At 38.7% G+C, this 27323-nt stretch overlaps 2 long non-coding RNA genes across 2 annotated transcripts; one reads left to right on the top strand and one right to left on the bottom strand.

Moving 5' to 3' along the window:
- The first annotated feature begins 106 nt into the window (after nt 1-106).
- On the top strand, nt 107-2136 carry LOC122988508. Its single transcript, XR_006404819.1, has 4 exons — nt 107-299; nt 512-672; nt 1488-1986; nt 2017-2136. It is a non-coding gene; the product is annotated as an uncharacterized LOC122988508 (long non-coding RNA).
- A 485-nt stretch (nt 2137-2621) lies between these two features.
- LOC122988503 lies at nt 2622-4263 on the bottom strand. Its single transcript, XR_006404817.1, has 3 exons — nt 4135-4263; nt 3067-3154; nt 2622-2920 (listed from the first exon to the last, which is right to left on the bottom strand). It is a non-coding gene; the product is annotated as an uncharacterized LOC122988503 (long non-coding RNA).
- Nucleotides 4264-27323: the final 23060 nt, after the last annotated feature.

Raw genomic sequence — 27323 nt, 5'->3', positions numbered from 1 at the left:
GATTTGTGTTTATTCATTAATGGATCCATGCAATGTGTTGTAGACTAATACTATATAATATCATCAAGTAAAGGTTTTGCCTAACCACAAGTTAAAGGTCCAGCGTGTAATATGTGTGGTATTTAGCGGCCTCTAACGGTGAGGTTTTAGATTGAAGCACTCCGCCACTCACCCCTCACCTCCCTAAGACTTTGGAGAGATTCCAGAAGCTACGGTAGCCTTCAAGGACAAGAAGCTATTTGCTGAAGATGTCATCGTCCACGACAACTTCGAGCATTTCTAACAAGTCAAGCGATGAGGTGAAGATGTATTTAATTATTTAGTCTATAATACTATAGGTTATAGCTCACAAATAAGATAGCAGTTATGAGTGTTTTATTGTTTTGGTAATACAAGCTAACATTAGCAACGTCATGCTAAACAAAACATTATTTTATTCTAACGTTAGGCATTATTGATAGCGAGATAGCATTGACAGGATAACATTACATATTTTATTATCCGTTTGCAGAGTCAAGTACCGGAGGTTAGAGGAGGAGGAAGAGGGCGAGAAAGAGGGCGAGTTAGCGGTGCTGCTGCAGGCAGGGCCGGGCGATGGAGGAGAGCAAACACCGGCACCGCAGAAGCAGGGGAAGAGGCTGGAAACCTTCCAAAGGGACCGAAGCAACTGAGGTTTGTGACGTTATTTATACAATTATTTTATCATATTCCTACCTGTTCTGCACGATATTAAAAATGCCAATACAACACAAAGTGGTATTTACATAGCAGATCTGTGCTTTACATTACTGTAGTCTGTATAGTTTGATGTGTTATCAGTGTAATGTGAGTCAGTAGCCCCTTTTACACAGCCCGTTCAAGGCGGGAATACTGTGCCTGTAATCCGCCTCGATGTTCTGTTTAGCCCGTATTCAGACCAAATCAGGCGGTGCAGTGCACAGCTGCAGGGTTGAAGAGGTGTGTGGGTGTGTTTGTGCTTTAGAAGCTAACCGCTGTGAAACAATCAGAAAATAACGTTTATCGATCTGGTTCACCAGCTTCCCCACTAACGTTACTAGCGCCACCTCTCTTCATTCACCCTCTAGCTCACTCGACCACAGCTGCTCTCTCTCTCTCTTTCTCTCGTCTTTTTAAAATAAGTCGGGAAGCCGACAGAAAAGTCTAACTTTACTTTTACCATTATCAAATGAAGAGAAATGTCCTCCCCTTGGATCCTCTTTACGGCTATAATGCGGGTTCTCTGTATAAAAGAGACAACTGAAAACATCAGCAACACTACTGAATGATGATATAAATACTATATAGGAACAGTATCGAGCAGCAATATTTTGACTTTTTAAAAAAATCATGTTATTGCTGTAGACATGTTTGGGAACACTAGACAGCCTACAATCCATATTCTGCACTACCATTACCATATTTCCAACATATGAAACTTATAACCAATTAAGCCTTATATGTGTTTTTCCTGTGTTTTATTTTTTCAGAAACTTCTTGAAGAGATGACCTTGGAGGAGCACAGGCAGCTCACCAGTGAACTGCTTCAGAGGCAGCCAGGGTTCATTTTTGATGCTTTGATGATGCATCAGTGCAGGCATGGTGTCCCACCGTTTGCTGGAGTGCCAGGGGTACCATGGTGTACTTGTAGTAACTGTACAGACATGCCTACGGACCGGGAGAGGAAATGCTGTGGCCAGTACCCTGCAGATTGTGTAATAATTATACTTTACTTCTCCCAGTACTGTCTTGAAAATGCTTTTTATGCATTCACAGGCGGTACTGGGAGGACATTATGGTATTTGGCCAAACCAGGAAGCCTGGGGATGACAACCGGGAGTACCGTTATGCTGCCTATAGACATTTCATCTATCGACAGCATGGCTCTTTAGGCCAGGGAAACTGACTTGTCATCCCCAGTTGCTGTGTTCCCTGGTCCTCCAAAGACATCACACTGGTTTCACACGTGGCCCCTGAGTTTCCGTCCAGGTCCTCTGGAACGTCCACACAGTATCTCAGGTACTCACACACCTGCCTGTTCATCATCAAGGCATCTAATCATCTCATATTTATTTGTTACATTTCTGATATTTTATTTATTTTATACTTGTTCTATACATTTTCTATATTTTCTGGAAACTTTTTGTTTATATATTCACATTTGTTCAACTTAAATGTGCAAGTTTACCAAATAAAAGATATTCATCAGATGTGCTGTGATAACTGCAATGATAAACATATTAATATATACTTATACAATGACAGTATTTCCCTGCAGTCAGTATACTGTCATTACCACTTCCACCATTAATTTATATTGTCATTATTTATATTTATGAAGCAACATAAAACAGTAGTGAAGTTGGAATACCACTGATCCTCAGAACAGGGCACTGTAGTACATGTTATGGATTAATTTTCATTGCCACTTCAGGTCATGTTAACTGTAATTCACTAGTTTGAACTATAAATAAAAATATAAAAAAACAACACTAAAAATAATGACATTTGTAATAAAAATATCTTTTATTTAACAGAAACATTTTTGGACATCCTTTTCAATCTGGACAATAAAAAGATAACATAAACATGCAGCTTTTACTGTTCAAACAAACATTTTGACAGCATTCTGTGTTCTTCAGAGTTGATTCTGATAAAGACAGAATAATCTATCAAATCATTAGTCTGTTTGATCACTAAAAGCAGCGTGATTAAACTTATCCGATCACCTTCCAGCAGTCAAATTGCTGCACATATAATAGCTGACAAGGGTCAGACTAAAACAACACCAAAGGTATTCGATTTACTGCTCTGGATGAAGATGCTGTCATGGCAGGAACGACACCCATGATTCACTGGCACTGCTGTTCCTCATCTGCTCCAAGAGCTGTGTGTAGAGCAGCAGCTGCATGGAAAACTGCTTCTGTGGAAGACAGTACCATTACACATAGAGATAATTTACTATTTCATACATTTTATAAAGTTGTACATGTGAAAATAGTGCTATTTAACCAAGAGTAGGACTTACAGCGTAAGTATATATGCTACAAACAAATGTGTATCACTTACCTAGACCTCTCCTGACTTGGTCTGCAATACTTCTGATATGGCGGGTGTGAATGTCACAGACATGGTGAATAATGCCAACCCATAGTGCCTGAGAAAAATAAAACAGCACAAATGAATGAACTTATTATTATAAATCATCCATCTATCTATCTATCTATCTATCTATTTATTTAATGTGCTCACCAGAAACTGTTCAACCTTATTCCATGCAGGTTTTCATCCCAACAACAGACTAGATCAGATTATTTAATTGATTAAGTAGATATTCAGTGAAATCAACTTTTGTTGTCTTTGGTTGTAATGAAAACCTACGTACTCCCAGCCATCAATGGCACATGGTGAAATACCCCTGACCTATTACACAGTCGCTTTAGGATGAAGATAAAGGCAATACCATGCATTGATGCTACAGGACCTCTCTCATAGCTGGAGAAACAACAGCAACATCAAGAAAATAAGTGCTACATTACACAGTCACAAACCCTTGTAATACATTATGTTACGTCCTAAGATGCTGGGAGCCTTGGCTGGCCTGGATAAACATACCAAAATAAATAACAATAAATAAAAATTCTACTTCTGACTGATAAATGTAAAATTAAAACTCTGGTAGCAATTACATGTTTTTCAACATCGAAACAGGGAAAACGTTACTTGTGTTGGACTATAAGCTAACTTTGCCCCCCAATGTGTACATACGCTCCTAAATGACAAATTAGGAGCAAACGATGAAATCATGAAGCACTGTGAAAAATATAAATATATATTCACAGGATGTATTAACTCGGTGATGAGCAGACTATCTTAGTTATCAATCAATGTGTTGTCTTACTGCCGCAGAAAATGAATAAATCTTTGGGTTATTAGCACAACGTTGCCTCCCTGTTGTCTCTTATCAGACCACCAGCTCCGTGAGAGGCACAAACTGAGGCTAAAGTGTGCTAATATTTAACGTTACGTGGCGGCCTTTCCTTTCAGGAAAACTAATGTACTGCTAATAAACATTGTACATCATCTAGGTTTGAACCATTACCAGCAGGGCAAAATAAGTATACATTACACTCTTACCTGTCCAGCAGTAAACAGGAAACTTCGGCGTCAGTCTGCAAACATTTCTCTCATCAGGGATTTCCATCTGGGTTTATCCTCGTTTTATGCCGTTGCTTGTCCCGATTTCATGTAGCTTCTTCGTGTTTTCGTTTCTTTGACGACGACAATTCACGCTCCTGTGATTCTCTAAATAAGTATGATTCTCCATTTATCAGATTTTGGTTTCAAAAACTTCTCACAATACAAAATGTTTGGTCCGTTCTTCTACTTCGTTTTAAAACTGGTGCATTTCCGGTAGTCGCCCACTGAATCTAAAATGCGTAAGGCCCTCACTGGAGCCAGTGTTAGGTTTGTCCGTTCTGCGCTACTGTAGAAACATGGCGATGCAACATGGCAGCCACCATGGAGGGGGACCCGCTCCCGTGTAGATATAAAGGGCTTATTTTTAAGGTAACGAAAACACAACAATTATTATTTTCAGCTGATTAGACACTACTTAAGACATACTTATACATAATTTATTTAATTTTTACCAAGTCTGTTCTTTTAGATGTTACTAAATACTACACACTGGACCTTTAACCTTTTTCAACAAAGTATTCATCAGTAAAAGTTTTTCTAAGACGTACTGTATATGTTCATGTTTTCCAAATTTGAGACATTTTTCTAAGGAAAATCTCTTTCTATATAAAGTACGTATTTTCCACAGCAGTACACATTTGACAATACATCAAAGTCAGTGCATGAAACAAACAATATTAAAGTGTAATTTCACCCCCAAGGCTGAGCCTAACTACACCCACTGCATAATTCTGAAAAATACTAAAAAAAAAAGTGTGCAACGGGCTGAGAGGGGGCAGGGGGGTGGCGTGGATGTGTGAGGCAGGAGGGCAGGAGTTGCTCAGTGACTCTGGCCCTGTCTGTGACTGTCCGCTGTGGAGCAGAGCTGCAGTCTGCTTCTGCTCTGCAGCACCACAATTTAACGTTTTGAAACAAGATTTTACCAGCTGATAACTGCAGAAACAGACAGCCAGAGAGTTAAAGAGCTATGAAATGTGAAGAGGATTTCTGTTGGTTTTGTGTCTGCCAGCAACATTTCCTCCCACAGACAGTCACAGACGGAGAGATTTCCACCAGCAGGTCAGTGCTGCTGTTAGCTGCTGAAGCTAAAATTGTCTATATTTGAAAATGAGCGGGGGCAGGCTGGACAGTTTCACAGACTCTCACTCAAGGGTGGGGGCTGGGGGAGAGGGCGTTAACATTCTACCATTTATATAAATTTCATGACATAGAGAACTCACAAACGGTCGACTCTACGTCAGCATTGGCACTGCCTTTTCAGGGCTGATTTTAAACAGTAGATGACAGAGCCATTTTCAACCTATGAAATTCTGATTTTTATAAATTTGGTGTCAATGTCAATATTAACACCAGCATTGATACAGTACAGTACAGCCATATAATTTAGTTTACAGCTCAAAAAACACGTTTAAGTGCGCAGCTCCTCTTTAATGGTGTTTTTTTTAAAGATAGTGTAATTAATGGAGTTGGCTCCAACCACTTTAATTCCCTCAACTCTTTGCTTTCACTTAATTCTGCTGTTGCCTTGTGAAGACTCTTCTCTACCTGATGATGAGCAAGTGATTCCTGCTGTTGTCATAAATAACACTCAGCTCTCCTGGATGACATCCAACAACCTGACTTCATATCAGCAGTAGTTCCAGAAACCTCCTGCCTTGGCAAACAGCTGGGCTAGATTCATCATTTTCTATTGCTCGTTCTCCCCCATCCTGCTTTTCTCCTGCTTCACCCCATTAGCCTCTGTCGCACCATGCATCTAGTTTGAGGATTATCAATCAAAAATTCTCAAAAATTCTTTCTCCAATATAAAGTCACTCTGATGCTGTAGTATATTGGAAGTGCACAAATATTGAATATCTAATGTCTGCAAACATCATCTGTTATCATGCATAAGTATTTACAACAATGTTGTTTTAGAGTTTTTGAATTTCAAAAGCATGTGGGAGAACAAATGTGACCTAAACATTACCATCACTGATTTTATTACCATTCAAAGCAAAATATGTAACCACTATATCCTTATTTGTGAATGTTGTAGGATAATTTCATATGTTCTAAATGATGAAATGGTAAATTTTAGTAGGCATTTATATGCATCTTATCTATTAAAGAGTAAAATGTTTTATCATCTCTTCCAAAGCTGTAGAAAGGCTGAGCATCATAAACATAAGAGCCAGGAAAACAAAATTGTATTAGTCAAATATAATTTTGTAGTTTACTGATTTTTTTTTTTTTTTTGGCCACTTGGGTGCAGTGGTAACAAGCACAATACCTCTTACGTTGATATGGTGAACTTGTTAGCAAACAGTTACACATCCAATAGATACCCTGCAACAGCATTCATGTTTCTGGCCAGCTAAGTCCAATATTTGCCCTCCTTTTAGTTCTGTTTTGGTCTCTACCCACTCCTGAGGGAAAATCAGGCTCTTTCGCTGCTAAATGCTCCACTATGTTCACCAGCTTGTCACCAACTATGTCTATTGGCCATTTGGTGATGGGCAGGTAGTGTACGGTGTGTTTGTAGAGTTTCTCAATGAAAAAAGCTGCCTACTGTGTCTGGAAATGGCACTGATGAGAGCAGTGGGACTGAACCAAGACAGTAAAGACAGTAAACCAAAACAATGAGCTGAAAGATGCTAAAATGCTATGTAGAGTTGAGGGGAACTGCAGAGTTGAGTGATAGTTCTTTGTGGGTTTGTCACTATGATGATATCACATGATTTAATGATGATTTCACATACATGTAGTCAGTTGATCCATTGTTAATGTAAAATATTGATTTAGCAGCTTTAAAGAAAATCAAATGAAATAAAGGTGAGTGACATTTCTAACTTCTTTGAATGACTGCCACATGTCATACTAACATTTTGAAAAAAAGCATATTCAATTTGACAATTTAAGTAAACCTGTGCTTTTATTTAAAATGAAAAGCTATCCTTAATTCATCCCATCTAAAGCCTCAAAACACAATACACATCATTTTCAAAATTCAAAGAGAGAGGAAGCCCACTCTCAGGAAATAATCATCACAAAATATTGTGTCAACATTGCATTCAACTGATAATCTGTTTTTGCTCCAATTTCACCGTAATAACATGCCTAATTGTCTTGACACAAAACAACATTTTCTGAATTTTGTTGTATTGCTATTTTGCAACACATAGCGTTTTCCAGAAATAACGCAATCCAAATGCAAGAGAGACAAGAATAAGAAAAACAACACAACACAGAAATTTGAAAGCCACAACATTTCAACGACAACAAACAAACCCACTTAATTTGACCTTCAAGAAAAGAGACTGCATTTAAGACCTTCAGAAGGCTTTTGGAAAGTAATTACTACACGTTGCAAACTCGTTGCAAATCACACAATGAAGACCGAAATAATGGATTTCACTGATTAATTATGGTGAATGAAACTTAATTGCTTGAGTGATTCCTTTCAGAGGAGTCCTCTGAAAGAAGTTAGGATCTTTTCATTGCAAATGGACTAGTAAAAGATTCCCACATTGATTCAAATAATGAAAGGTGTTGCACTTACATACTGGTTGAATGTAGCCCATACAAGATGTCTTCATAAACTAAGTCTTGCATCTTTTTTGGTCTTCATTTTCATATACTATCCTTTTTAACTGTAAAGGGGTGTAACCATACAAGTTCTTGAACATGAAATTCAGATTTGGTCTCAGTCTGCACTAAATCTAGTTTACACCCCACTTTACAAGATTTCTCTCTACTCCAAAGTAATGCACTACTGCAGATGCAAAATCATGAATATTGGTCTTGCTCAACACTGAAATTACTCCAGTATGTGCCATTTGAAATAATCAATTGTTCAGCACAGAAATAGCTAATAATAAAACATAGACTAAACCTGGTCATTGACATACAAAGCATCATCAAGTATGGCCAGTGTCCTGATCTGTTCCCAGTGCCTCAGGAGGTCTTCTGCTCGTTGACAGTTTTCCTCTAGAGAGGAGGTCTGTATGTATGAGCCACTGCTGAAGGATCAGAGTGTGGCCTGAAATTAACTGGATATTGATTCAGTGCAGAGCAGTCCCCAAGACAGCTATTTGAAGGTGCAGCATACAGAGAGCTTCATACCGAAAAGAAGTCCTGTGTTAAAACAATGCAGGGGGCTGCGTTGGTGGGGGTTTGTTGCTTCATGTACCAACGAGATACGAAACTCAATCCAGGAAGTCCAGTTTGAGTAACAGATCCATGAATATGAATGCTTATCAGATGCCAAAATGCTGCACAGCAGCTCATAATACTCACAGACAGGATTTTATAACTCTGGAAAGTTAAGTGACAACTATGAATGTAAACAGTAGAAATCCTACATTATAATACATATATAAGTAATCCCTCAGGAATGTGTGCTTGCTTGTCCAGTGTGTGATTGGCCAACACAAACCTTGTTGGATGACATCACTTTGCGGTGAAGTTGAGCCACCTTTTTGCGGGACAACCCTGCGTTTATTTGCCAGACTACCCCCATTCAATTGAATGAGAGGGCTACATTTTTTTCGTGCAGGGCTAATGTCGGTTTGAATGTGGCCTTGGAGCATTTTCACTTGGTCATAGAGCCTGGAATTTCTGCCCAGTTAAGAGACCACCTACAGCAAAACAATGACAGAGAAACCACTACTGTAAGACCATATCATACTATTAGCACAGTATCCTAGAAATAAAAATAATACTATTCTAGCTGCAACATTCACATTGCATTGCGTTAAGAATTTTCAGGTGGCACACTCAAGAACACAACGACGCATGAAGTGTGTGCATTTGCGTACTAGCGTGGAACCTAAGACCTGCACTTTGTAAGCACCCCATCCATCTTGATCCCATCCCTGCAGTATGACTTATGTGCAATGCAAGAACTCAGGAGGCTATTATGTTTCCCTCAAAATATATTTGGAGGAACAACTTAGTCATATATAGCTGTCATTTCTATTATTATCTATGTAGACATCAGGGGTCATTATACATTTGTGCTATATTTGATTCTTGTTCTGAACAGTGTAAAACTGCTACAATGTAACATGTATATCAAAACTGTCTCCAAAAAGTGGTAATTGGGTTGCTGCTGAGCGGGCTATGGATGAGTTGTGCAGTGACAGCAGCCATTAAGTTGTGTACAGAGAGCACCAGGCTGGCTGTAGGCCTCCAGGGAGATATGTCAGAGCCTTTTAGTGGAAAAGGAGAAGAGTGATGGAGTACCCAACCCTCATGTATCTCCCACTCAATGAGCAGACAGACCACTTAAAGAATGCCAATGATTGGCAGCCTGAAATCTACAAACTGCTTATTGTGCCGCGAAAATGTATGAATAATACATGCCCAGCAAAGGGTAAGTTGCAGTGTCTTAAAATGAACCCATGTATCAGTAGCTACTGTATACACCTTTGAGGTTAATAAATATTCTGTTGGTATTGCTTTTATAGTGATTCTTTTATGGATCTGTGGTTTGTCTTTTTGTGGTTGGCCACTTACATTTGTGGCTGTTGTAATAAAGTGGCAGTTACACCAGCTGCACTTGCACAGCAGCAGGTGCATGGTGATGCACAGGTGATGTTGCAAAATGCTGAGAAAAGAAAGAATATATCAAGCTACATAAATTTAACACTACGTAAAGAGGCAATTTGTAAATGTTTCTAAATTGCTGAATTTTCAGTAAGTACTAGTTTTCATAACTTCAAAATGCTTTTGCAAAGAGTAGTTTCCTTACCTTTGCTTTTTGATGGCAATATCTGTGATTGAAAAAAATAATTTATAGGTCAACGTCAATTATAATTGTATAAATATTTAACATTTGTGTTTTCCAAGTTTGTAAGTTTCTTTTAAGCAAGAAGTGGATTCTGAAAATGTGAAAAAATACTGAAGCAGTACCCATACTGTGTCAAAAATGGTTGTCTAAATGCTGCTACAGGCAATGTTTTTCATCTTAAATCCATACACCAAGTAGCAGCAGCCCAGTCTGTAGGTTTTTGAATTGCCTTATATGCTGTGTATGAGTCATATTTTTGTCATCCATATGATGTGAGCTGAACCCACTCATATGACATTTTAATCTCTGCAAATCAACCTAATTGTACCCTCTCTCTCGTGATGACACTACCTCAATGTGGCATTTCCAGTATACAGTGTATATCAGGGGAAGGCAACCTATGGTACACATATAATTCATGAACTAAACAAACAATTAATACTGAAAATAATACTGAAATAATTAATTAGTCTGAATGTACAACATTGTTTTTGACAGCAAGAGAGCGTACACAATTGACGTGGTCTATGATACCTCTCCTCCCCTCTCCCTTTGATCTACCGACAAGCACAGCATTACAGCGGCAGTGAAAACGTAGGATAGCTAGCTAGCTTTCTTTTTTGCTTTATTTCAAGAACAACTGATGATGGCAGAAGCAAAAAAGTAACTTATCTAATATTTGCCTCTTTCAGCCATCTTGGACAAACAAATTTGGATTTATTTCACAAAAGGACCAAGCTTCTCAACGATTTGCCACTCCACTGCAGTGTTAGGTGGCTGAGTGGCGGTAAGGTCTTAGAACGGTTTGCAGATTGCTTTGATGCGATCACGGCCTTTCTGATCAAGAAGGAGTACGACTACCCTGAGCTGGAGGCTCTGTTTGATGCATGGACAGCATTTGTGGCGAAGATTGGAGTCTACTCATGGGACATTGAAAGTGGAACCTTTCGTTACTTCAAGCACCTGAAGGAGCTGTCAGGGCATCAAACCATCAGCTGAAATGACGTCAGGATGTACATGTGAAAGCTGGAGTCTGAGTTCTGTGCCAGATTTCAGGACTTTCAGCAACACGGCCCATTGTTTTCTTTTTTGACAGGCCAAGAACTCTTGAAGGAGAACAACATAGTCCTGTTTCAGTGGATAGGGATTGAGGAGTTTGAAATGCAGCAGGTGGAGCTCAAGGCATCCTCACTGTGGGCATATAAATTCATACAGCTGAGCAAAACACTGGAAACTACTGACATCAATCAAGGGGCCTCCATTCTGGCCTGTTGGGAAAGCTTGCCAGAGAAGTTTAACTGTCTGAAGAAGGTGGCCTTCGCATTGATTTCAGCATTTGGGTCCAAATATACTGTATGTGTGAACAGATACTCGCACATATGAAGTCAATATTGAGTCTCATGCGAAGCCGAATGACTACGGACCATTCAGAGGCATGTGTCCAACTGAGAGTCTCCAAATATGGACCAGAGATCATGCACCTCATCAAAGAAAAGCAAGGACAAGAGTTGCACTAAATCTGTAAGATTGAATACATCTTCTTTTGTGCCCTAGTAATTTTCATACATTTACACAAACAATAAAGTGTGTGTGTCAAAAAGTTGCTTACCTCTGGTGTATAGGCTACTGTTAAAACAATAAGGGTGGGAAGTGAGAAAAAAACTAGAAGCCTTGTGGTTGTATGTCTCCGCAAACCAGTGAAGCCACAGTTTACATCCATGTCTGTCCAGACTCATATAATATTTGTAGTAAAGACTTTGAAGGAATTTAATAAAAATCACCACAGTTTCAAGGTAGACACCCAAGATTAGTGTCACTAATTCAGTGTCCAACTAAATGTGACATATGGTCACAATCTCCCCTTCTGTTCCTGAGTTATGGTGTTGAATAATGGCCAGAAAAGTGTTTTTGCAGAACATTATGATGTCACAGTGAAGTCGACTTTTGACTTTTTGGATAAAATATCAACACTTCATCATTTTATCCTATTAGACGTTTGTGTGAAACTTTGTCATAATTAGTGTATGAATTGTGAGAATCATACACTGTGTGTAAATCGTGAGAATGAGTTATGGCCAAAAACGTGTTTTATGAGGTCACAGTGTCCCTGACCTTTGACCACTAAATTCTAATCAGTTTATCTTTGAGTCCAAGTGGACGTTTGTGCCAAATTTGAAGAAATTCCCTCAAGGCGTTCCTGAGATATCACGTTCATGAGAATGGGACAGATGTGAGGTCACAGTGTCCTTGACCTTTGACCACTAAATTCTAATCCGTTCATCCTTGAGTCCAAGTGGACATTTGTGCCAAATTTGAAGAAATTCCCTCAAGGCGGTCCTGAGATATTGCGTTCACGAGAATGGGATGGACGGACAACCCAAAACATAATGCCTCTGGCCCCAGCTGTTGCCAGCACAGAGGCATAAAAATGCTTTCATGTATGTTGTGCCTGACTAGCTATTTGAATGCAAAACAGCAGCACAGTGCACACAGGTGATTAGTATGCTGGTAATATTCATACTCTTAAGGTCATTAAAACAGATAAACACATGCAGCACATTTTCAGAATGCTTAATGCCAAATTGTCTGCTTTCTCTCAGGGCAGAGACAGCTGTGAAATGTTCCTCAACAGGCCCAAGTCTCATAATATTTCCATTTAAATGCCAGGACAAAGAATACCAAACTGCAGTGTTATTCAGAAAGAGGAGCAGGCTTTAGGCTGACAAGATTAGCTTCTTTATCCTCTGCCTCCTACTACACTCTCTGTGTCATGGTGCCTGAATAAGCCTTTCCTCAAGCTTTTTCGAAAGACATACTAAACTGTGGATTCTGTTCAGCACCGTGAGGCGACATTAGAGCCAATCTCCCTCCAGTTGCATTACATCAAACACAAATTTAACCAATCTGAATCATCATTGCAGGGGGAGAATTATCTGGATGTGATCTTCTACCTAAGAGGTTAAGACATAATGAGATCCTGATTGATTTGCATCGTATTATTATTCTCACGGTGCTTGTATGCATTGAAGATTCCCTTTGTCAAATGTCAGGAGTGACATTTACAGTACTGTGTACTGGTGTTAGTAAAATTTGAATAGGTTATTCCTGAGGGTGCTGTACCCAAATATAAATGCAATAACCATCCTTTTGAGAGTCCACATGTAATCTGCCCCCAACATGAAGAGTACTGTGAAAAATATGCATAGATCAAAATGAAATGTATAAAATGTGCTAATCCTCTTATAAGTTGCATTAAAGAAATCCTGTCTCTCCATCCCACCACTGTCACACATGAAGTGTGGTATCTGTTTCTTTTTCACATATTTCTTGAACATAATACTTTTCAGAGGTAATTTTTCAATACTAAAGAGCAGCACAACATTCACCTGTATTTTCTGGCCCTGGTTAAATTGTTGACAGTAGAAAGTGGGTGGGAATATGAGGGGAAGGGAATCCTGTGTGCTACAGGTGAATCTCCACCTACAGCTCAGATTTTATTCAACGGCTAGTATTTAGAACAATGTCAGCTAGTATTCGGAACAAATTCAACCCTATCACAGTTGATAGTGGATCATTCTGAAAAGCCAAATAATATATGTGATACGTATGATTTTGTCTCTGGCATGAAAGTCTAAAAAAAAAGGCACACTACAGTATTTCCTGCATTGGCACTTTACTGTGGCATTGGACATAAATTGTGTGGCACACAATCATCTAATATGAAGGTAAATCCCAGACTTTCAAATCAGCAAAACAAGATACTATTAAGAGGCATTTTGTTGGTTATTATTGTTCTGGAGTAAATCCACACCAGACCACAACATGTTCAATTTATAGTACCTAAAATGCATTATTTGGGGAAACAATAAAGCTTAAATTTGTACAAGTGGGATGAATTACATAGACAGTCTTTTGAAAGTAGGTTTTGGGCTTAATTCTTGGCCTTGTTTTTTGTCTGTGTAGAGTTTGTATGTTCTCCTGTTTTACTTCTCTTGCCCAAAGCTTTGCAGCTCAGATCATTTGGGAACAATAACAATAGATATGAATGTAACTGTGTCACTGTAAATCTTTACTTGTGCTAGATTAACAATTTGTGAGCTACCCAGGGGGTTCCCTTGCCTTTCACTCAAAGCATGCTGTGATCATATTTAGGCAGGCTATAGTGGGTGGTATGACATGTAACTGGAACTATCCACCAGAAGGTAGATAAGGTTGCCTAGAGTATAGCTGAGAATACATTCAACTGGAGATTAGAAATATTTGCTGCTGAATTAACAATGTTTCAAAAATGCTTATGATGACAATTCTAAAAATACATTTCAACTCAATTTCCCCCTGTGTAAAGGGGCTGAGAAATGGCGCAGGGGCAAAATTCACACCGAGAGCTGCAACAATTCTGGGTTGTCTTAGTTGTGCCTTCCAGTGAACACAACTAGCAGTGTTTCTAGAATTAATTAAATGCTACATGATCATTTATTCTCAATTGAAAATGTATTTATTGAATCACTTGTCACTGATTCTTTTTAATATCATTGAGGATGAGTGTGTACGCCTTGCATATAAAATTCCTAGTACTCACAGAAGTACTATAATTAGTCCTGCACAGTGGAAAGTATCGTATTGTGTATATTTCTGGGCTGCATTGTGTCTTCTCTCACATTGAATCTTTGTACATTACAAGCTCTGCTGGACGGTGCTCTGTAGTAATTGTGCGTATTTTTATGACGGATGTATGCCGTGTGTGGACTATGTCTTGGATTGCTACTGACTGCTTCTCTCTCTTTCTTAGTGTGTATGTTTTTTTATGTGTGTTTTTTTATTTATTTCTTAGTGTGTATCTTTTTTTATTGTGTATGTTAAGTTTTGTGTGCACACTGCAAACCAATTTCCCTCTGGAATAATTATGAAATTAATCTAATATATATTTATAAGTTTTCCTGCTAAAAGAGCTACTCCTCTGATTGGTCATACATGCTAAGTGATGGCTGGGTTATGACGAGTTTTCAGAAAAGTCTTATGTCCACATGAACACTGGCCCATAATCTGGAAGGCCTGTGCAAGAGGGAGTGTTTTACGGTGGTATGACTTGTCACATGGCTTGTCACAGTAATAACTTCACACCTCAAATTACAAAAATCTCCGGACATATTAGTAATTGCCCTGTCCTGGGATATCCACCCTTTTAAACCCTGTCTTTATAGGGGAGTGGGCTGCACATCAGCTCCACTGACCTACCTGCAAAATGTGTTGACCTCTATCTGGGGTACCAGCCATCACAAATATTTGGCCTTCAAGAAATGACACAAAGAGAGAAAAGCTGTTTTCTCACAATTTTCTATTTGCTGCAGCTCTAGTTACAGTTACAGCAACTGTTCATTTCCTTGATCCCATCACTGTTTCTACTATTACATCTTAAGACCAGTCAATAATGCGCTCTGACCTCCAGCCACTCTCAAGCACACCATCAGATTAGCAGTGGAGCCATACACTACAACACTGCTTGAAGACTCCTCTCTGTGTACATTTTCCCATTGTCTGTTTGTTGAAGGGTGTAAATGTGTGAAGAACTGTAAGAAAAACAGCATCGGCAGTAATGAAGAACAATTTGCTCCCTGTATTTCATTTGCATCATCTCAGATTAGTCTGACTCTGCAAGTCTTGTATCTGACAGTTACTCTGTACATCATAACATGGACATTGTGAAAATGTTTTGAAGCTGAACAGTCAATGAAATTGGTAACCTGAGAGACACATGTGGAGAAGCGTCATTGATCTTAAAGCGGCATTAGTTGATTTCTTTGGTTACTTGAGGGCAGAAGAAGCCCACACATGGTATTGCTTTTTATGGCATGTTAACAAACAGCTTCCTATTTGAGATTGTCCTCCCAAGAAAAACAACAAAATAAATTGTAATGTCAGTCGCCCAACAATGACCTCTAGTTATGTTTGAGTGACAGATGCCATCTAGTGGCCATAGCAATTATGACCTGTAGCATATATGCCAACAGTTTTACGCAGGAGGAAGAGATGGAGTGGAAGGAGGTAGTAACCCAACAATGGACTTCGCCACAGGAGACTGCTGTTCATTTCCCGCTTCTCATCGGGAAAGTTTTTTAAAAACCGTAACTACGATCGTCCCCTTTAACTCTGTGGTTATTATTGTAGCCATGACAATGAAGGTCGCCTAACCTCAAGGAAGTAGTAACTTTAACCGTTTATCTAACCTTAACAAAGTGATAATTCAAACCGTGATCTTTTTCTAAACCTAACAAAGTGTTTTTTGTGCCTAAACCTAACCTGACCTTAACAATCCAAAAACCAAAAACATCATTTTAGCAGTGATTTGAACAATTTTGGAGAGTACAGACAAATGATGTTGTCCTGCCAATAGGGGCATCAGATAAGAAAAAGCTCCTATATATCATTCTGGAGTGCATGGTCAAACCACCTATTTGGTCTTTTAATTTAGAGAACACATTGGCCTATTTACACATCCAGCAGACATGGATCAACTTTTAGCTTTGTTTTGGTCTGCACCACCTCAGGAGAAAAATCACTCCTTATTTAATACTGTATATAGGGCACTATATTTACTGTTAATCATTTGATATGAATTTCTGGTGAAATTTATGCACTGTATTATTGCCTCTAAAATGCATTTCATAAAAATGAAAATTCATAATGTAATGAAAAAATTGTCCGTGGCATGAACACTACTTTCTGCAAGCATTTTATAGATGAAAAAATTACAGTTGTGGTTCATTTTGACAAAGATGCAAAATGATAATGTTTTGTAAGTGTGCAAAATCTTTACAGCTACTTAGTGAAGCTTTATAGGTATTGATTAGGGCTTTACTCGTTCTGATTAGGGTCATGAAGGAGAGTTAATTCTGCTAATTTAGGTGCTATTTTTTCCAACTTCTCATGCTCCTTTTGCATCACAAAATTAACAGTTAAAGGTACTTTCAATAAAGTTCAAGAATGACTTTTAGTCTACTTATTTGCCCATAGAAATCTAAATTTAGTGGTGATTGTCTACTGGCTGACATTTTGTAGCTGGCTTACCTTGCTACATTGTTTAATTATTAATGCTGTGTTTGTCAGTGAATGTCACACATTTGCATGACAGTGTTTGACAAGCATTGGTTCCTTTGGCCCTTTTAGCTTCAACACAAAAATCTGTCAACACACAGTGCTGCAGTAGCTCTTAGTCCCAGACCTGCCATTCTGAGCCTCAGCCTTGGCGTATATCATCACAAATTGGTTTGTAGTCCCCCACACACCAATGAGGTATACAAGATATACATTTCACAAATAATTTCCAATCCCAATTTCTTGTGTGAAATGATTTATAGTTGATTGTGAATGTAACATTCTGTCTTCAGGCAAACCTGTTTATGAAGGATAGACCTATACTTTCACTCAAGCAGTGACTCTGATGCTGCTTGTATAACTTTTTCAATGCACACATCTGTATCTGCCTTAGAGATCTTTCTGGGGGAAAAAAAATATTTAAGTGAACACAACTTAAACACGAGGAAATCAAATATTGATTCCACTCCACATGAGAGTCATGATTCTGGAGACGATAGACCATAGGCGTCGGATCTTAATCAAGTGTCGGGAGAGATGCAGAGATGCCATCTGGTGGTCCAATTTCAGCCAAGCTGTTAAGAGAAATGTGTTCTCTCTGCAAGCAGCACAGACCCCGTGAGCACTGTGAGCCTCTCATCACAACACCATAGGCTGCGCTCCCATGGTAAAAGCTGGCAAGCTGCTTTGGTGACTAAAAACTTGCCCGCAGTTCAAGTTTTGCATCCATGCTAAAAGTTTCCCAGTTTGTTTGCTGTGCATTTGATATAATGGCTTGAAGGCCTAAAATTGTTCTAGTCTTAAGTGTTTTCTGGGTCTGAATCATGTAAGGATGTGCCTGGTTTCTTTATCTTGTCCTTGATTTCATAGGCCTGTCAGCAATATGACCTCCCATCCCACCACAGTATCAGTCAAAGATTTGGACACACTTTCTCATTAAAGGGAATGGGTAGGTGTGTCCAAACTTTTGACTGGCATTGTATATATACTCATGTATCTCACTACAGTCTGTTTCAGTGAAAGAAATTTAAAACAGTTTATTTTAAAGTGTGCAGACTTTGGCAAAATACTACTGTATACTAACTATAGAATTAACTATATAAACAATTAGCCTCAAAACTACCTATGTCGTCTACATGTGTAGAATTTCACAAACATTTCACACAGTTTATGTGAACAGTGCATTATGGCACTGTTCATAGTGCATCTTAGGACTGCATGTATTCGTAGAGAGTTAGCGACAGTTATCCATGGACTGACATGATGCCCTCCTCAGGGGAAATCCACTTTGTTCTCAGGGATGCTCAACTTGATGAACAGAATTATGCTCCACAGATTCCTCACAGATTGCACACTCCGCCATTGTAATTTTCTTGAAAAGCGTGACTTGAGCACACCAGGTTGCTGTCCTGGGGTGGCAGGCTGCTGTTTTGCTGATGAGTTACTTTACACTGTTCACACTGAGCAATTGCCCTCAGTTTACCTCTGTGTTGGGAGCTCTCTGTTCAGCTCTCACATGCTGAGCATCTGTGAATGAGAGGTTCGGGCTCACTTCCAGGAAGCGCTCTGTTGCAGAAGGAGAAGAAACCCTACATTCAGACTGCATGTATTATCTCATAAAAATGAATAGCAAAGGGTTTTTAAGCTTTATTGCCCCATTGAGCATTTATCGAGCATGCATGCTGTTTTTGAATACTCCCATACACCGACACATAGCATTACATGTTTGGTTGGTTTTATACTGTTCCTCAAACTGTATTATTTGATAATTACAGACATGTACTTTGAGACATGGCACACATCCCAAATACTGCTCATGTTCAATGTTTTAACAATTTTTGCAAGCCTGTCTTATCTGAATATGATAGATAAATATGGTTCATGTTAATATACAGTGTAGGTACAGTACATCTAAACTAATGACTACATTAAATAGGAATAATTACACTTTCCAGCACTTTAAATTGTGTATTCTGGTTATGTATAGGTTACTAAAGATGCCCACCTCACATCCAGCAGAGTTCAGCAATAGAAAAAAAGGAAAAAAAACATGAAAGAAAAGAAAATCACCACATAAAACTGCTGCCATTTGAGTTGGACAGGGGTAAATCAGGCTGACAAAAACTCATGCACATTATGATTATGCTGCCAAACTGTCAAAGAACATGAAGCGCAGAGGAAGTCGTGGTGTTAAACCAAGACTCTTGTTGTACTTAAAAACACAACTTTTTCCTTGCTAAAAATGTTCAGTTACATTGTTAATGTAAGGTTCTATGAAAAAAGTAAGAACACCTGCACACTTAAAGCCAAAATCATACTTTCTGCGTATGTGAGCATGTGAGGGTCCGCTAGGGTCTGCGTGACGTAAATTTCATTATCAGAGGGTGTATGTGTATGCCCTGTGTGGACATCTGTGTACCTCCAATTTGTTGTCCGTGTAGCCACTACGCTGTCTTCCTGTAGATGCCAATATACTGCGCATGTGTGGAGCACATCCTCCTAGTGGACTCCAGAAAGTAGTATAAACAGAACTACTACGCAGCATTGGCCTCTCATTGTTAACGTTGAACATCCCAATTATAAAATACCGATCTCTACATAGAAAGCATTCATGTCAGAACCTGAAAAACACATTAGAGGGTTCTTTGTGGAACCCTTTTTAGAATAATAAACTACTGCTGGTTCTAAAAAGAACCGTTTAGTACAGGTTCAAATCAAGGTGTGTTCAACCATAAAGCAAGTTTTTGCCTTGTCTTATTTGTACAAATTTGACAACTGGAATGTTTGCACAGTCCATATTTATTTATTTATCCCTAACAGTCAATATAATAGCTCTACAGAAGTTATCTGTAACCTAGCTGGCAACATACGCACTGTTGTGTCTGTACCTCAGTTTGTGCGGGCCCATTGCAATTGACTTTGCAATTGCGCTACCTCTAAAATGTGCCTTTTCATTCTGTTTAAACACTATGTTTGAGTGTCCTCAGTCTTATCTCTGACGCAGTTGGACCGAAAATTGTTCATTTGCAGACAAGCTAAAGAGCCCTTTCTGGCTCGATTTTGCTTTTCTGTTGGTTTGAAGGGAAAAAAAATTCTTAAACATTGTATGACATGTGTCAGAACACCCATACCCTTTTTTCTAAGACCACTTACCATCAAGACATACACCATTGCATGCTAATACACATTAACTTGTCAAAATACATTTCCCAGTGTCAACATGCATCAGCACGACACACTACAGCAGCAAATGTGTTACTTTGATTCCCCCAATCAACACATGCTGTACTCTACTTTAACAAATTCACTTTTTTGTCACCCTATTTGCTTGTCTGTCCAGACACTGCAATACAATAGTGTGTGTCTTGAGTATATCGTTTTTTCTTTACATTTACAACATTATTCTAGTTGTAGGCAAAGTGTTACACTGTTGACTTTAATTAAAATGTATTTGCTCCATGTAAAACTACATGGAGTGAATACATGCAGCGACTACACTACTAACAGAAAAACATTACACTAGTCATTTCTTGCTATAAAATGTAAAACCTTAATGGAATAAATTTAAAATATTTTTAGATAATGGACCATACACATTACATGACGGAGTATCAAAAACATATTAGAGTACTACTTTGTTATTGCTCCCATAAGGCCTCCTATTGTTTTAATAGAGTCGGTGGCATTGTGTTAATTAAAAATTCCATCTGCTTAGGAGACTCTGTGTCTTCTCTGTGATGGAAAGCAGCCATTCTATAATATCCTCTGTGTAATCTCACAATGGAAGTCGAGACTGAGCTCGATCAATTTAATCATGAATTGCTGTCAGAAGTGTGATGAGCTATAACAATTTAATGTGTTCCTCTTCTTTGATAACATTAGTTTGTTTGGGGTTTTTTTGGGCTGTGTGAGAGATCAATCTACTATGGCTAAAAAGAATATTCTAATGTGCATGTTTTGTTGCTCTATCCATGTTGCCTGGGTAGGTCAAGGGAGTCAAATGAAAGCTGCTAATGCACCTATAAAAACTCACTTTTATCCAGTGACAACTTCCAGACACAGAGGCTGGCACCACTGATTGAAAGAGCTCACCAAGGGCTCGATGTTTAAACACCTACGCACAAACATTGAAAGTGCTTATGTGCCATAGCAATGGGAAAGCTGGAACATCTCTCTCTCTCTCTCTCTCTCTCTCTCTCTCTCTCTCTCTCCCTGTTGTACCAGCAATTTGGGAGTTAAAATGTAGCTTGTGGGGGAGTTATGGTGTAACTCGATAAAAACTAGTTGCACCATGACATATCTCCCACAAGCAGGTTTCAGTTTCAATTCTGGTGAGCAAAGATGTAAAAGATTGCTGACCTCCTTAGCGCTGATCTGGTACATGACACAGATAGGAAAAAAATATTTCGCCACTGGATCATTTCAAAGTTTAGTGGAGAATTCCATCTAGATACACAAATCCAAAGGTTGTCGCAGAACAGAACATATTTTGGTTACAATCACATTTTCCCAACCCAAATACTTATTACTATTTGGGTTTTTTTTGGAACAATATGGAACTGATTCTTTTTATAAAATCTTCAATATTTTTGATTGTCTTAACTGTATTATATTGTAACATTCAAAAGATATATAACATTATTAAGCTTATATAAAATATGTACTTATCTTTATCATCAAGACAGATGCAGTTTACCTTTCATGGGCATATAAGATCTATCTCATTCTGATTTGTGTTCCAAAAAATCAGGGGAAAATATGTAATTGTCATGCAGAGCAAGATGTAGATACATATTCATGAGGATTTACTTTAAAGCTGGAGTGCTGGACTTTTACATATAAATGAATGTCACTTATATTCAAGCCCTTGCCAAACGAGTTCACACAATGCTGATTAAGCCTATCACCGCCAGGTAAATCTCTCTGTATTTCACAATATCCCGGAGATTTTAAAATCTGGTGTCTGGTACAACCTGCACTAGCGCACCAGTTTTGATGCGTTTTATGTCAACCAGCAGTGACTGGTTCCCCCTCAGATATGCATACATCACATTCAGCATGCCAACCAATCCCGACGGGTGCTCGGTCCTCAGGTATCTTCGTCGGACTGCAAGGCGTACTGGGTGTGCATGCCCGGCAAGGGCATTAAGTCTCTCCCCTGGCTAAAAGCTGTTGTAATTTTCGCTCTATGGGAGTGGTCTCTTCCAGAATGACAATGCCCCAATTCATAGGGCATGAGGGGTCACTGAATGGTTTGATAAGTATGAAAATGATATGAATCATATGTTATGGCCTTTGGCAGTCACCAGATCTCAACCCACTTGAACACCTACGGGATATTTTGGACTAACTTGTTAGAGAGCGCTCTCCTCCACCATCATCAAAACACCAATGAGGGAATATCTTTTTGAAGACTGGTGTTCATCCCTCCAGAATAGTTCCAGAGACTTGTAGAATCAATGCCAAGGCTGAGGGAAACCATGAGACCACTCCCATCAGGATAGAAATGTTTCATCATAGGATGAAGGTGATCACTCAGAACAACTTTGTATTGATGTGCAGTGACCCTTCCCTCTAAGGGGACAAGTGGACCCAAACCATGCCAGCAAAATGCCCCCCACAGCATAACAGAGCCACCAGATCCCCACACTGTAGGGGTCAAGCATTCAGACTTGTACCAGTTTTTCCTTTAATTTGTCATCCGTCTGTATATTCCCATTTCTACAGTTGACTGACTTCTTCATTCTGAGATTCCCCTTGACTGTTTCCATATGAGAAGGCCAATGTGCAGTGTGCTTTGGGCCTCTTGAGCAAAGTGAGAGGTCAAGTATGGATGATAAATGGTGAGTGAGCTGGAGGACTGAGAGCAGCAGTACAGAGAAATGTTCCATATTGACCCAGTAAAAGTGGGAATGTGCCATGAAATGAGTTTCTGAGCTTGGTGATGTTTAATTTAATGCAAAGCAAGCAGGATGCTAAAGCTCATTTTTTGGGGTTTTTTCATGAACAACACTGTATTGGAGTACTTCCATGAGGGGAAGCATACTAAACAAATTGATTTGTGTATGTACGTTTGATTATTGCTTAATTATCAAGAGAGTCTCTTAAAGGAGACTTAGTTTGTTAAATCAACTTTTTATCATCTGTTAACTACAACAGAACTACCTATGAACAGGGTGCTGGCATCACTGGGGGCATTTTAGCTTAACATAGTTTTCAAATAGGTAGCTAGCAGCTAGCTTAGTAGTTATTGAGTTTAAAGGGAAACTCTGCTGATTTTTTAACCAGCATTGTATCATCACAATATGGTTACTATATGCAAATGAACAATGTTTAACTTCCCTCAATGCTACCTGCACCCAGAGCTCCCCGCTAATTTGCTGTCAAAAGTCTGTTGAGTGACCCGAAACGGTAGTGGTGCCTTCAAGGATGGTAAAATGTGGGTCTCCCAAAACACTCCCGTCTACCACGTTACACTAGCGATAGGGAAAAGCAGACACTAAAATATCATACTAATGCTTTCAAATATCAGTTTATTTGGAAGAAAAAGAAATTCATGATATGTGGCTGAATATGGTGCTGTGAACTCAGACACAACAGACTGTGGAGGAGGAGGCGACCAGCACTGGAGCTATGTTATAGGTGAGGATCGTAAGGGAGAATGGAGATGATGCTTTGGTAAACCTGACTTTGTTTTCTGACGGAATATTATATTGGACTTTAGCTCTAAATACAGAACAGTGAACAGCAACTGTGTTAAGTTACCTGTAAGTTAACTTATGCGGCTCTATCCAGCTTGAGCACAGTCCAGGGGCTGGATCCCCATTGTCAAAAATAGATAAAAGACATAGTGTTTGGTTACAGTTTTTCACCCCTTCATCCACGAATGTTTCCAAAAAGAAACTCAAATGGCACACTCTGAGATGTTTTGAATATCCTTTGGCAGCTCTGGCTTGCAGCTCTCGGCAGGTTTACAATGATAGAAATAACTGACTCCACTGCGCTGTTTGTTTTATGATCCTTGCACACCGGTACGATATATCCACACTTGATGAGGAAAAACTCTCTGTAAATGAAAATAAGCCTCAGTAAAGACATACAATGCTGACAGACCGTTCTGAATATGAGTCCAAATCTCCTAGTTTTTATGTTTACTTTTATACACTCCATATTTTGAGCTTATCACCGTGAAAGCATTCAATCTGCACCTTAGGGTAATGGGGTTTTGAAGAAGTTCATCTTGTTAATAATGTTCAAATTAGCTCAAGCAGCTAAAGTACAGAGCGGTCAGCCATATTAAAGGTTATCAATCAGATATCAAGACTTTTACATTGTCGGATGGGATTCATGTCAGTACAAGTGTAAGTGAACAATTATGTAAGTGTTATCAATAAACGTAAAGCCACTGTTGAGTACTTTTTCTACATAAAACTACATTTAAAACTAACTAGAATGAGTTGACTTAGAAGTTGACTTTTCTCTTACTGATTGGTTTGAACAAAACTGGCAGGACCTCAACAACAAGCTACTGCATCAACTTATCTTATTCTTTTTATGTAGATATGTTTTGATTTTGCTTGCTTGTCCTATTTAATACACAAGCCTGGAGTTAAATTTATATAAATTTCACAAATAATCCCAAATTAAATTGCAGTGAGATATTTTCCCCAAATTGTTTAGCCTTATATTGACACAAAGAAATGGGACAATACAGTCCACCAAGGGTAGTATACAGTCATGAGGTAGTTTTATATTCATGGACTGTTTGCCAGTGTGTCACTTGTAGACATTATTCAGCACACCATCACAAGTGTTTCAATAAATAACAGAAGACTGCTCAGTGTTAGCCCTCTAATGGAGTGGTAGTCATGTTGATGAAGAATCCAAACATGGTGGTAAATTCATTCCATAAAAGTTACTCACTCTCGTACTATGAGTTATTGCACATGCACATTGATAGATCTTGGTCTATGGGTGGTCATGCCCTGGAGAAAACTGGAGCACACAGATGCTTCTTTAATCACTTTTTATGAAGTGCAAAGACTAACATTTTTACATGATATGCAACTTTATCACGGTCATGATACAAAAAGGACTTTTCTTGAGAGTGAACTAGCTACAATCCAGATGGAGCAGAAAACCACTTTGCTCAGAAAATCCACAGCTAAATTATGGCATAATGTCCCAGTGTTACCCTTGTTACATACACCAGATGTTATAACTGTAGCATTAGCTTTGTTTTCATTCACTTTCCTAATATTAATGCCTGCTCTTCAGAGCATTTCAACCTGTTCGCTATACAGTCCACAGAGTATACACACACCCACGATGTAATCGCATGATGCTAAACACCCATCATCATTAGTGGACGCCTACACATCGGGAAAAAGTTAATTTAACAACAAATTAAAAGTGCTGGACAACAAATTACAGTTCTGTCCAATCAGAAAAACATTCCTATCTATCTATAGGATTTAGATAAAAACATGAGGCTCTGCTGCACCACGCTTTTTGGAACAGCCTTCTTAACCATCTGAGTGCAGCTAAGACCCTAGACTCTTAAAACAGGCTTAAAAATCTTTTTATTCAGGAAGGCTTTTACATCTTAACTCTTGTTATTTTTTTTAATGATGTAGCACTGAGATTCACTGCAAATGAAAGGTGTACAAATTAAATGCATTATTATTGTCATTCTTATTATTATTATGTATTGAATGTGTAGTTCCATCACTTAATGTCTTCAGTTGTCTTATGCTTTTATGTCTTTATGCTGCGTTGCTGCAAAAAGGATTTTGTCTTGTGGGACAATAAACATCTGAATTTGAGCAAGTTTCCTGGGTAGGGAGCTCAAACTGGGCAGAACTCAGGACATTTGTTAAAAGAAAGCACCTCTTAAAGATAAACTGAAAAGAAGCAAGCAGGGCATGATGACAGATACTCTGTGGTCAGATCAATATTCAACCTTTAAGCCACAAATTCGACATGTTAAAAAACAGGAACAACTCATCATTAATCTGACACAGTCTCTACAATGAAAGATGTTAGGTTAATGAGGTGATGTTTTCTGACCTGGTTTTAGTTGCAATTGTCTAAATATTCTGCAGGCATTATACTATGCTATCAAGATTTGTGAGACTGGGAAATGTATACTGAGGTACAGTATATCTTATATTACCAGCCACCAAGAAAACAGATACGATTCATTGTCAATGGAATGACGGGGGAAGAACTGAGACTGTGAAAATGAGGTGTAACCCAGGACAGCATTTCTTTACTGGATAGTGAAAATGGAAATTAGTTGGAAAAAGTGCTTTTGTTTAAGTAGTGAGTTCATATAGAGTATTTTAGAGTAAAAAGGTAGTTTCTCCCTGGTGATGGAAATCCATCTCCATTTGAAAATAGCTATTTCCTCTACTTATGAGTAAAAATAAGCACAGAACACTGCTTTATACAGAAATTGAAAATTATACATTATGTATCACATGTCCCCTGCAATTATCTGTGCTTATGTGTGGAAAACACGGTGTTTCCCTTGATTCATGTTTTGTTAAATTTACACTAGATAGTGCCTGTTTTCTCTCTTCACTTCCTCATCGTAACCCCGTTTTCCCAATCATATTTTAACCTGTAGCACTTTGCTTTTACTTTGCTTCGTGTACTGGATTAATGTCCACAGCGGGATTAAGATGTACTGGTGGCACTGGTGACTTTAAACCCAAGTCCAGAGCTAACTTATACACTCAAGTATAATGTTTGGTCTTTCCACATCATTAACAAAGAATGAAAACCATTGTCATCAGTCAAACACTCATTATGTGACATGAAAGCCTGATAATCAGATTGAATTACTATTCTCTTACCAATCAGTGGCAAGAGACATAACCATCCTACCAATGTCATTTTCAGCCAACACAGATGCTGTGGTAACAGTTGCTAATAACAGTTAACACTTTTCAGACAAATCAAAGAAATATGCCGTTTTATTTTGCAGATTTAAGGGTTGACATTTCTGTACAACAACTGTATAGTGGTGTCAATCTCATCCACACTTTTGCGGCAGTTTTTAAGTCGCTATTTTTTGGCTCTGTCACAGGAAGATGATGTCCCCATTCTTAATCCTGCCTATAAAGCCAAATGGTTGTTGTTTCTCCAATGACAGAAACAGCTGTCAATAAGCAATGAAAACTAGAGATGTGGGCAGCAATTCTATTGAAGTGATAACGTTTTACAGCATAATGAAAGACAAACCCAGATGTTCCAT

This window comes from Thunnus albacares, chromosome 1 (assembly GCF_914725855.1).
Source record: "Thunnus albacares chromosome 1, fThuAlb1.1, whole genome shotgun sequence".
Classification (NCBI taxonomy): domain Eukaryota; kingdom Metazoa; phylum Chordata; class Actinopteri; order Scombriformes; family Scombridae; genus Thunnus; species Thunnus albacares.
Note: the sequence above shows the minus strand (reverse complement) of the source record. Positions and strands in the feature narration are given on the sequence as shown.